Raw genomic sequence first — 9700 nt, 5'->3', positions numbered from 1 at the left:
GTAATGTTCCACCCCCCCCCCCCCCCCCGCCCCAAACAAGCAAAAAACCAAAAACAAATAGCTCCAGAATCATTGTTAGAAATAACGCAAAATGACACTAAAAGAAGGAACCATTGAGCCACTGTTTTTATGCATCACCTGATATAACCGGTGAAACTGCTCCAAAGCAAACAAGGGATATTTTTTTTCATAAAATATCATTTAAGGTGGAATGACCTGATATTTGGCATACAGGAAAAAGGGAGTAGTTTGTAGAAGGAAGTCATAGGATACTTGGAGGACAAATGAAAAGTATATATTCCTCCCTTGAAGTAAAACTTTAGACACTTGTTGAACACCGCTTTAGAAAATCATTTGCAGCTGAATCATTTGCAGCCCCTTACACATGTTTTGTTTTATATTTGAGGGAAAAAATAGGATTTTAAAAGTTTTAGGTCTTTGAAAATTGGCCTTGAACATAGATTTCATAGATTTCATAGACATTAGGGCTGGAAGGGACATTGGAAGATCGTCAAATCCAGCCCCCTGCCCCAGGGGCAGGAAGTCAGCTGGGGTCATAGGATCCCAGCAAGATAAGCATCCAAATTTCTCTTGAAAGTGTTCAATGTAGGTGCTTGAGCCACCTCCAATAGCAGGCTATTTCAGACCTTGGGGGCTTCGACAGTAAAGAAATTCTTCCTTATGTCCAGCCTGAAACGGTCTTGCAGCAGGACATGTGCAGTGGGACATTTCCTTACATCTGTGTAGCTAGCTCTGCTTCTGCTGCAATCAATGTCAAAACCCTCCTTGGTTTCAATAGGCAGACTCTGGGCCCCTGCAATAAAAGCTTGGTATGGGTATTCATAGCTTGTCAAGAGCAAATTATTTAGGACTACCTGAGGGTCTGCAGGCAGACATCATTCATCCAATCCCTCCTAACTCATACATGTCACTCCCTTTCCCTAATCCTAGGGTAGAAAAAATAGTTTAGATCTCCACATGTGCTCGAGGTCTGTTAGTGGAAACTGTTAACAGCTGGAAGAAACTGAGGCAAGTGAAAGCTCCCAGTTTTATCATAGAATCATTGAATCATAGAAAATGAGGGTTTGAAGGGACCCCAGGAGGTCACATCTAGTCCAACCCTCTGCTCAAAGCAGGACCAGCCCCAACTAGATCGTCCCAGCCAAATATGTGTCTAGCTGGGTCTTAAAAACTTCCAAGGATGGAGATTCATCAGTGTCTCTGGATAACCTATTTCAATTCTTTACCACCCTCCTAGTGAGAAAATGTTTCCTAATATCTAACCTAAACTTCCCTTGCTGCAACTTGAGACCATTGCTTCTTGCTCTGTCATCTGCCGCTGCTGAAAACAGTCCAGCTCCATCTTTTTTTGAACCCCCTTCAGGTAGTTAAGCCCCCCTCAGTCTTCTCTTCCGCAGGCTAAATAAGCCCAGATCCCTCAGACACTCCTCACAAGTCTTTTCCCCCAGCCCCCTAGCAATTTTTGTTGCCCTCCTCTGGGCTCTCTTCAATTTGTCCACATCCTTTGTATAGTGGAACCCCAACACTGAGCCCAGTATTCCTTACCTGGCCTCACGAGTGCTGAATGGAGGGGAATAATCACTTCCATTGAGCTGCTGGCAACACTCCTTCCAATGCAGCCCAATATGCCGTTAGCCTTCTTGGCAATAGCCTCTTGGCTCATATTCAACTTATTCTTCTGCTTTGTCTCTTACCTCACAGGAAAAGGGACTAAAAAAGAAGAAGGAAAAGTGAGGACTGGATGTGTTGCTACTGCAACCTCAGTTATCCCTACCCCATTGCATTTGAAATATGTTGTATAGTCATTGAGGTACTGTACATGTCCTGCCCTCTCCTTGACTTCACCTATATAATTCCCATAGCCCTCTTTGACCTCCACCTTGGCACCTATGTGAAGAGATGAAATATATCTTCTCCTAGGTGTGGGGTGCACACATCGACATTGAAGAATAAGGAGAGGAACAGCTCAAAGGGAACAAGCAGCACAAAGAAAAGGTAAACATCAAGGAGATGGAAGGGGATGGAGATTGATGGGCATTTGGGTGGGGCAAGGACATTAGAAGGAAAGTGACAGTCCCAGTTAATAGCGTAGCCCCACCGTCTATAATGAAAGTGACAATCCGGTATCGAGGAAACGCGGCCAGATCTTGCTACCGCTGAAGCTAATGGTCTAGACCCCACTGAGTCCATTGATAATGGGCACAGCCTTTACAGATTTGAATCTCTTCTCACTTACTGCTGATGTCAATCAGGAATGACTCCAGTGAATTCAATGGGATCACTCGAGCATAATGCTAATGCAACTGACAGGGAAATCAGGCACTGAGACTTTTACGGCTCCGTGTATTAGATGAATCTAAAAAAAAGTTTTAGGTAGATACAAAGATGTACAGTGTATTTAGAGTAACTTACATATCCCACAGTGCCTTCCTCCTGACATATTGCAGTAATATGATGAGACAGCTGTCACTGTATAATATATTAGTATAAAACAATGTAAAAAAGGACGACACTCTGGCGTATTGGTTTAAAAAAAACAACAAAAAAAGAAACCCTCTTGCCAGCAGAAATGAATGCAAGAAAGTTTGAAATGTGTCTCTACTCAACTTTAGGAGTTAGTTTAGAATTAGTTTGAAGTATTTTCATTCTGTCTGCAAACCAGCCTGAAGACCACCTGCTGTGAAATAAAGGAGCACAGACCAGCAGTTATTATAGCAATAGCCATAAGTTTATTGCTTATTGGTACTAAACTTAAATCTTAGTAATTTTGAATTACTGAGTTAGCTTAGATTTATGGAGATGCAGGATCATTTAGAACCGCAGTCATTCCAGAAGGGTATATTATCTAAACCAATTTTCTTATAGTGATGCAATTGCAATACCATAGTTACGGTTGTATCAGCGTTTCCATTATAAACTCCTATTTTCAGGGTTTTATAATTTGACCATAAAAATGCACTCCTTGTTGAAACTTGGCATGCAAGGTCTGAGCTGGAGAATAATTTTTTTTTTCAAAATTTGAAAAAAAAAATCTGATCCATTCAGCCATTTTTTATGTTCTAACACTGCAAACAACAAGCAACAACAAAATCTAAGTTAGGGATTTCACATGCTTTGCTGCACTTCTGCTGCTAACTTGAACAAGCCTTTGCTTGTGAAATAGGAAGTGGGAACTTGTTAGTGGAGAATGAACCATTGTGGGATCAAAGGGATCAAAAAAAAATTGCTAAGAACATCCATAACTGTGTCTATATGCCAACACAAAAATACATAGATTTTGAGAATTATGTGAGTCAGAAAGTAGTTGTTAGGTCATTCAGGGCAGGTTTCTTCTGACCCAGGCTGATCCCAGCAGTACCATCATGAAGCACACCCCATCTATTCACTCTTGCTCTGTGCAAATCCCCAAAATGAGGCAACTATCCTCTTTAAGGCTGTACTAAGTACGCTACTTTTTGGCTCTATGTTATTAGCATATTCTCAGCCCTATCCTAAGAGGCTACGTTACCTCCTTCCTGGGATTTGGTGTATAAGGAGCATGAGTGAGTGGTACTTCACAGTAGTGCTCCCAGGCATGTCAAGAAAGTGTGGTAGACGTGCCCTGAATCCTTGTCTGCACTATTGCAAACATAATGTTTGTTCCTGATGAGTATCTGCTTCAGTAGTTTCTCTCATCTAATCTTTACATATTAGAGCTCATGGGGCTCTAATCGAGAAGTCTGGTCTCTGTGTAATAATCCATGTTTTTATACAAGGACGATATCCATCAGCAGACATTGTCCCTAGTTACTTTGTGTTGCAGTGCAGACTTTAACTGTGATTGTGTCCCCAGTGAATGAGCCACTGTACACATAATAAAAGGCAGCTCCTGCCCTGAAGAATTTGCAATCTAAGGACAAATTGTTAAAACATTCCCCATGGGGAAACTACACGGGGGCAGTTTTAACAGCTGGTGCACATTTACATTGGAATTCGTAGCAGTATCAGGAACAGAACCGATGACCCCTTTACTGCAGTACAGGGCATCGACCAAAAGAACAACTGGCCTCATGGGAGATAATGGACATCCCAGCCAATATTCCTTGTCCTGCTGCCAAAGGATGACCTTAGCTCAGAAGGAGTAAGTGAATTTGAAAACATCTCTTCCACAGATGGGCCAAGAGTCATATGAGGTAGTTTAAAATAAGACTAGACAAAGTGCAATGAAAGCTTCTTTATTAGTGGTGGACCAGATTAGAAGAAACTGCAGGCGTTCTCGATTTTTAAGTGAATTTCCATGATGACTGAAATAGATTTGATAAAACATCAGTTGCTGGAAAAAAAATCCACTGCATCCACAAATGTCTCCTCTTCCAAAATTCAGATGAAAGCTGCCAAGGCAGCAGCATATAGGAGGAAAGTATCCATAAAGATACAAATATTTGGGCTCCATTATTCATCCCAAAAATGGCAGGCAGAAATGGGACTAGGCATGGAAATAACCCAGGGAGGAAGCCCTGATCCCTCTCATATATCAGCTCTGGGAATTGATGCCTCTGAGTCTGCCCCTTCCATACATTATTGTCCTCTCTGGACACCCACAATATATATCAGCCACCCACAATTTAGCCTTTAGAACCAGATACCATGCTCATCTGTTCCTAGTTCAATTCTGGAGTAAATCCATTCAAGCTAATAGCATACTTCCATTTGAATAAGCTAGAGATTGTTTCATGTTCTCACCATACACATCTAGAGCTAGATTTTAAAAAAGACCTTAGTACCTAACAGGCCTGGCACTTTTGAAAATTTACGTCTAATTTAGGTGCCTAAATGAGGGTAGAACTTCATATGAAGCTTCATATAATGTCCACCATTTGTTTGTCCTGGGAGTAAGCTATGTCATTTGACTCTAAAACATAGATTGAATTTGTTTTAGTGGGCCTATGTCTATACCTATTAACATTCCTTCCAATGATGTATTAACATACCTTTGTTATTGCAAAGACACCCTTCCTCTCACTGGAAGCCATACCTTACCATCAAATCAATGTATTTAAAAATGGAAGGGTATTACACAGAACAGTGATTAAAAGCACATTTGCTCCATCTGATCTTGGAGTAATGTAGATAAGGCCTGACATTTCAGTCAACAGAATATGTACTAGTTTGGCTTTAGCATTAAATGAAGCCAGCAATAATTATTTTGCCTCTGGCAGCTAATTATTATTGTACAGTACTTCAGAACTACTTAAAGCCATAAAGTGAGCAAATCTACAGCAGAGTTTACAAAGTCATATGGTGGGACTGAATGTGTAGTGCACTTTTTTATTTTGTGGTGCATTAGCTAAAGCTCATATGCTTTTAAAAGAGCATCTCATTAAGCTGTTTTCAGAAATGTTGGAAATGTTCTCAGAAATGATGGGGAAAAATATTCTTGTTTATTTCTTTATGGTTAATAGACAATTGAACTAGGACAATTTGGGTTAACCCCACAATGTCACTGGCTGTTATTTGGTATTTGGACAAGTGAGGCCTACCTTTTTGGCATGCACATCCCATCCTAAGGCCCACGCTGTCTGAGTGCCACTCCAATGCACTTCCCCTGCCCAATCTGATGCTCTGCTTTCATTTCTCTGCCTTAGCTGCAACTCTTTTCCACACTCCCTCTCTGTTTTGCCATGTGCCACACATGAAGAGTGCCTATGTCACTTTTGGCATGCATGCTGCAGATTGGCCACCACTGATCAGGACAAAGGGCTTGATATCCAGGTACAGGCCTTGATTCAGTGTTCATGGAAGTCAACAGCAAGTCTCATACTGATTCATAGAGGGAAGATTAGGAAAATAAAAATCGCAATGGTATACATTTCCAAAGGGCTGAGGCCTCGTTTTGCAAGTGACACTGGAACTTGCACAGTTTGTCTCCGTAGATGAGTTGCACATACAAGTAATGCAGTTTTCAGCTGCAATGTTTGACATTAAAGACTTGATTGGATTTCTTATAGTTTCATAGTTTCATAGTTGGTAGGGTCGGAAGGGACCTGAGCAGATCATCAAGTCCGACCCCTGCCAAGGCAGGAAAAAGTACTGGGGTCAAATGACCCTAGCAAGGTGTTTGTCTGACCTCCTCTTAAAGACCCCCAGGGTAGGAGCCAGCACCACTTCGCTTGGAAGTTGGTTCCAGATCCTAGCTGCCCTGACAATGAAGTAGCGCCTCCTGATGTCTAGGCTGAATCTACCCCTTGCCAATTTGTGACCATTATTTCTTGTCACTCCTGGTAGTGCTTGGGGGAACAGGGACTCCCCCAATGTCTGCTGGTCCCCTCTGACTAGTTTGTAACAGGCCACTAGATCCCCCTCAGCCTTCTCCTGTGGAGGCTGAACAGGTTCATGTCCCGTAGCCTCTCCTCATAGGGCCTGCCCTGCTGGCCCCTGATCATGCGAGTGGCCCTCCTCTGGACCCTCTCCATGTTGTCCACATCCCTCCTGAAATGCGGCACCCAGAACTGGATGCAGTACTCCAACTGCAGCCTGACCAGTGCCGCATAGAGGGGGAGGATCACCTCCTTAGACCTGCTCGAGATGCATCTGTGGATGCATGACAAGGTGCGGTTGGCCTTCCTGACCACGTCCCCACACTGTTGGCCCATGTTCATTTTGGCGTCAATAATGACTCCAATATCCTTCTCTGCCTCTGCACTGACGAGAAGGGAGTTCCCCAGCCTGTAGGTGTGCTGCTGGTTCTTCCTCCCCAGGTACAATACCTTGTACTTGTCAGTGTTGAAACCCATCCTGTTCTCATCTGCCCACCCCTGTAACCTGTCTAGGTCTGATTGCAGCTTATTCCTCCCTTCTAGCGTGCCCACTTCCACCCACATCTTACTGTCGTCAGCAAATTTGAACAGGGTGCTTTTTACCCACTTGTCCAAGTCACTGATGAAGATGTTAAACAGTGCGGGTCCAAGGACCGAGCCCTAGGGGACCCCACTGCCCACATCCCTCCAGGTCAAAAATGACCCATCCACCACCAGTGAGAAACAAGCACATAGTACCAACTATAAGTGATGAGTTCCAGATCTTCAGCTTCTGGAGCCAGGTCCAGTACTGTAGGCCTGGGATAGAGGGCGCAGCAAGAGAAAAGGGGCAGAGGCCATGAAGGCTGAAGACCCAACAAGGGAGAGAGATTGAATGGTAAGATCTGCAAAACATGAGCATGGTTGTAGGGGAGGTTGGAGGTCACAAAATTAGCCCTTAAGATGATTAGTGCCCTTCAGGGTATAGATGGCTCAGGAGGGCTCACTTAGCATGAGGGCAGGAATGAGACTAGTGGAGTCTGAGAGGGATATGCTGGCAGGAGGATGGACTAGGACTCATTCTTGGACCTTAGGGCAACTTCCCTTTGCACTAGTCAACTCATTACATCAATGTATGGCAGGTAAGGGAAAACAACAGGAACCCAGGGAGCCAGAGTGGGGGGGCAGGAGCCACGTGGCCACTAGGATGTGTCTTAGCCACTCCTCAGGCCCAGCACTTGCTACAGTGATGAACAAGCATTACTGAGGATGCTTGTTTTCTTGGTAGCACTTAACTTAGTAGAGATAGTATTGAAAACTATAATTAAGATGAAATGAGTGTCATGACTGGTAAAATAAATGTATGTAAACTTTATATATAGTGTCAGGTTCTCAATCTAATTTAAAAATATTCCAGAAATTATGCTCAGGTGTATTAAAATATGCATTTACACCTAGATAAAGTCAGGTAACAGAACAGGTGTTGTCAGTGAGTGAATCTTACCATCCTAAGATTTACCTGTTCTTTAGATTTAGTGGTTCAAAGTAAACATTACTAAAGCTTTAATTTTGTTACTCGGAATTAGGAGTTTTGGCCTATGTCTAACCTGCTGGCTTATATAATAAGATATAGTGTTTGGATTATCATAACATTTATAGGTCCTCTGTGAGAACTGCTCTTCATTTACTAGGTACACAGTAAGGAGCAGTCTCTACTCCTCCAACATCTTACAGTTTAAATAGAGTTATTTAAAGTCATACAGTTATTCAGTTTCATTGACAAACAAATGTAGTGAAGAGAAAGATGGCCATTGTTGTTCATTTCATGGCAATGAAAATAAGGCACACATTGCAATGAGAGGCAATGTGATGGAATGGACAATGCACTAGACCAGAAATAAGGAGACCTGGGTTATACACTTGTCTCTGTGATTGGCCAACAGGACGACCCTCTAGATATGTCAGTGTCACCTACCTGTGCCTCAATTTCTCTACTGTAAAAGAAATAGGTATAAAGAAGCTGTTCTCTATTGTAATGTGTTTTGAGATCTGCCTATGAAAAATGCTAGGTAGCATGTGTATTACTGTTATACCAGGGGTGCTCAACCCTCGGCCTGCATGCCAGATTGGGCCTGTGGAGCTGTGTGGTCTGGCCCACTGGGTTCACCACAGTTCTGCAAATTTGGTGGCAAGGGAACAGTGGCAGAGTTAATTACTGCTCCCCTGCTGCCAAATTTACAGACCTGTCAGTAGCCCAAGAGGACAGGGCAGCATGGGACCTGGTCTGGACACCAATCTCATGATGGATCTGGCCCAGGGACAAGCCGCCCATCACTCATACAATCTGTGGGGCCAAAAGGTTATGTAACACTGCTTATAGTTTCAATAGGAAGCCAAAGTCAGATCAGATGCTGATTGCTGAAAAGAAAAATGAGCGCAAATGGCTTAGACGCAAGTCATTAATATATATAGCTATAAATGAGGCCAGTAGAATTGGAAAATTTCCTCTAGTCAACAATTCTAGTTTCTCCAGCTAAATCCATGGTCTGTTGGCAAGTATAAAACCAGCCATTCCTCTGCCAAACATTGCATATGCAGCTCTATATATTGTGTGTTGCCATTGATCCATCTGCAAATTATGCAGCACTTTATATCTGGTATGAATCTGAAAGCGAACCCATTAGAAAAAATAAAATAGCTGTGGCTCAGTGCAAACTCTTTAATATTTTTGTTCTCAGCTTCATTATTTCCTTTTCCTTTTAATTTAATTTAGATGAAGTTGTAATGAATGCAATCTATTACATCTTTTTTTATTCTTATGACTGAGGTGACTAGGTCCCTGAGTCACAGTCCAGAGTACCACTGTGCTGGGTACTGCCCAAGAAGATGGTTCTTGCCTTACTTTATAATCAGGTACAGCCGGTATAAAGTATCTAGTTGATATCTAGTTGGCATCCAGCATCAAGTGGAGTGCCCTGAGGGTTGGTCCTGGGGCTGGTTTTGTTCAATATCTTTGTCAACAACCTGGAAGATGAGATGGATTGCACCCTCAGCAAGCTTGCATATGACACAAGGCTCAGGGAAATACTAAATACTCTTGAAGGTAGGGCTAGGATTCAGAGAGATCTCGACAAATTGGAGAACTGGACCAAAAGAAATCTCATGAGGTTCAATAAGGACAAGTGCAAAGTCCTGCACTTAGGATGGAACAATCCTATTTACTGGAACAGACTGGGGACTGACTAGCTAAGCAGCAGCTCTGCAGAAAAGGGCCTGGAGGTTACAATGGACAATAAGCTGAATATGAGTCAACAGTGTGCCCTTATTGTGAAGAAGGCTAATGGCATACTGGGCTGCACTGGTATAGGTGTATTGCCAAAAGACTGAGGGGAATGATTATTCCC

Source organism: Alligator sinensis, unplaced genomic scaffold (genome assembly GCF_000455745.1).
Source record: "Alligator sinensis unplaced genomic scaffold, ASM45574v1 scaffold293_1, whole genome shotgun sequence".
Taxonomy (NCBI): domain Eukaryota; kingdom Metazoa; phylum Chordata; order Crocodylia; family Alligatoridae; genus Alligator; species Alligator sinensis.
Note: the sequence above shows the minus strand (reverse complement) of the source record.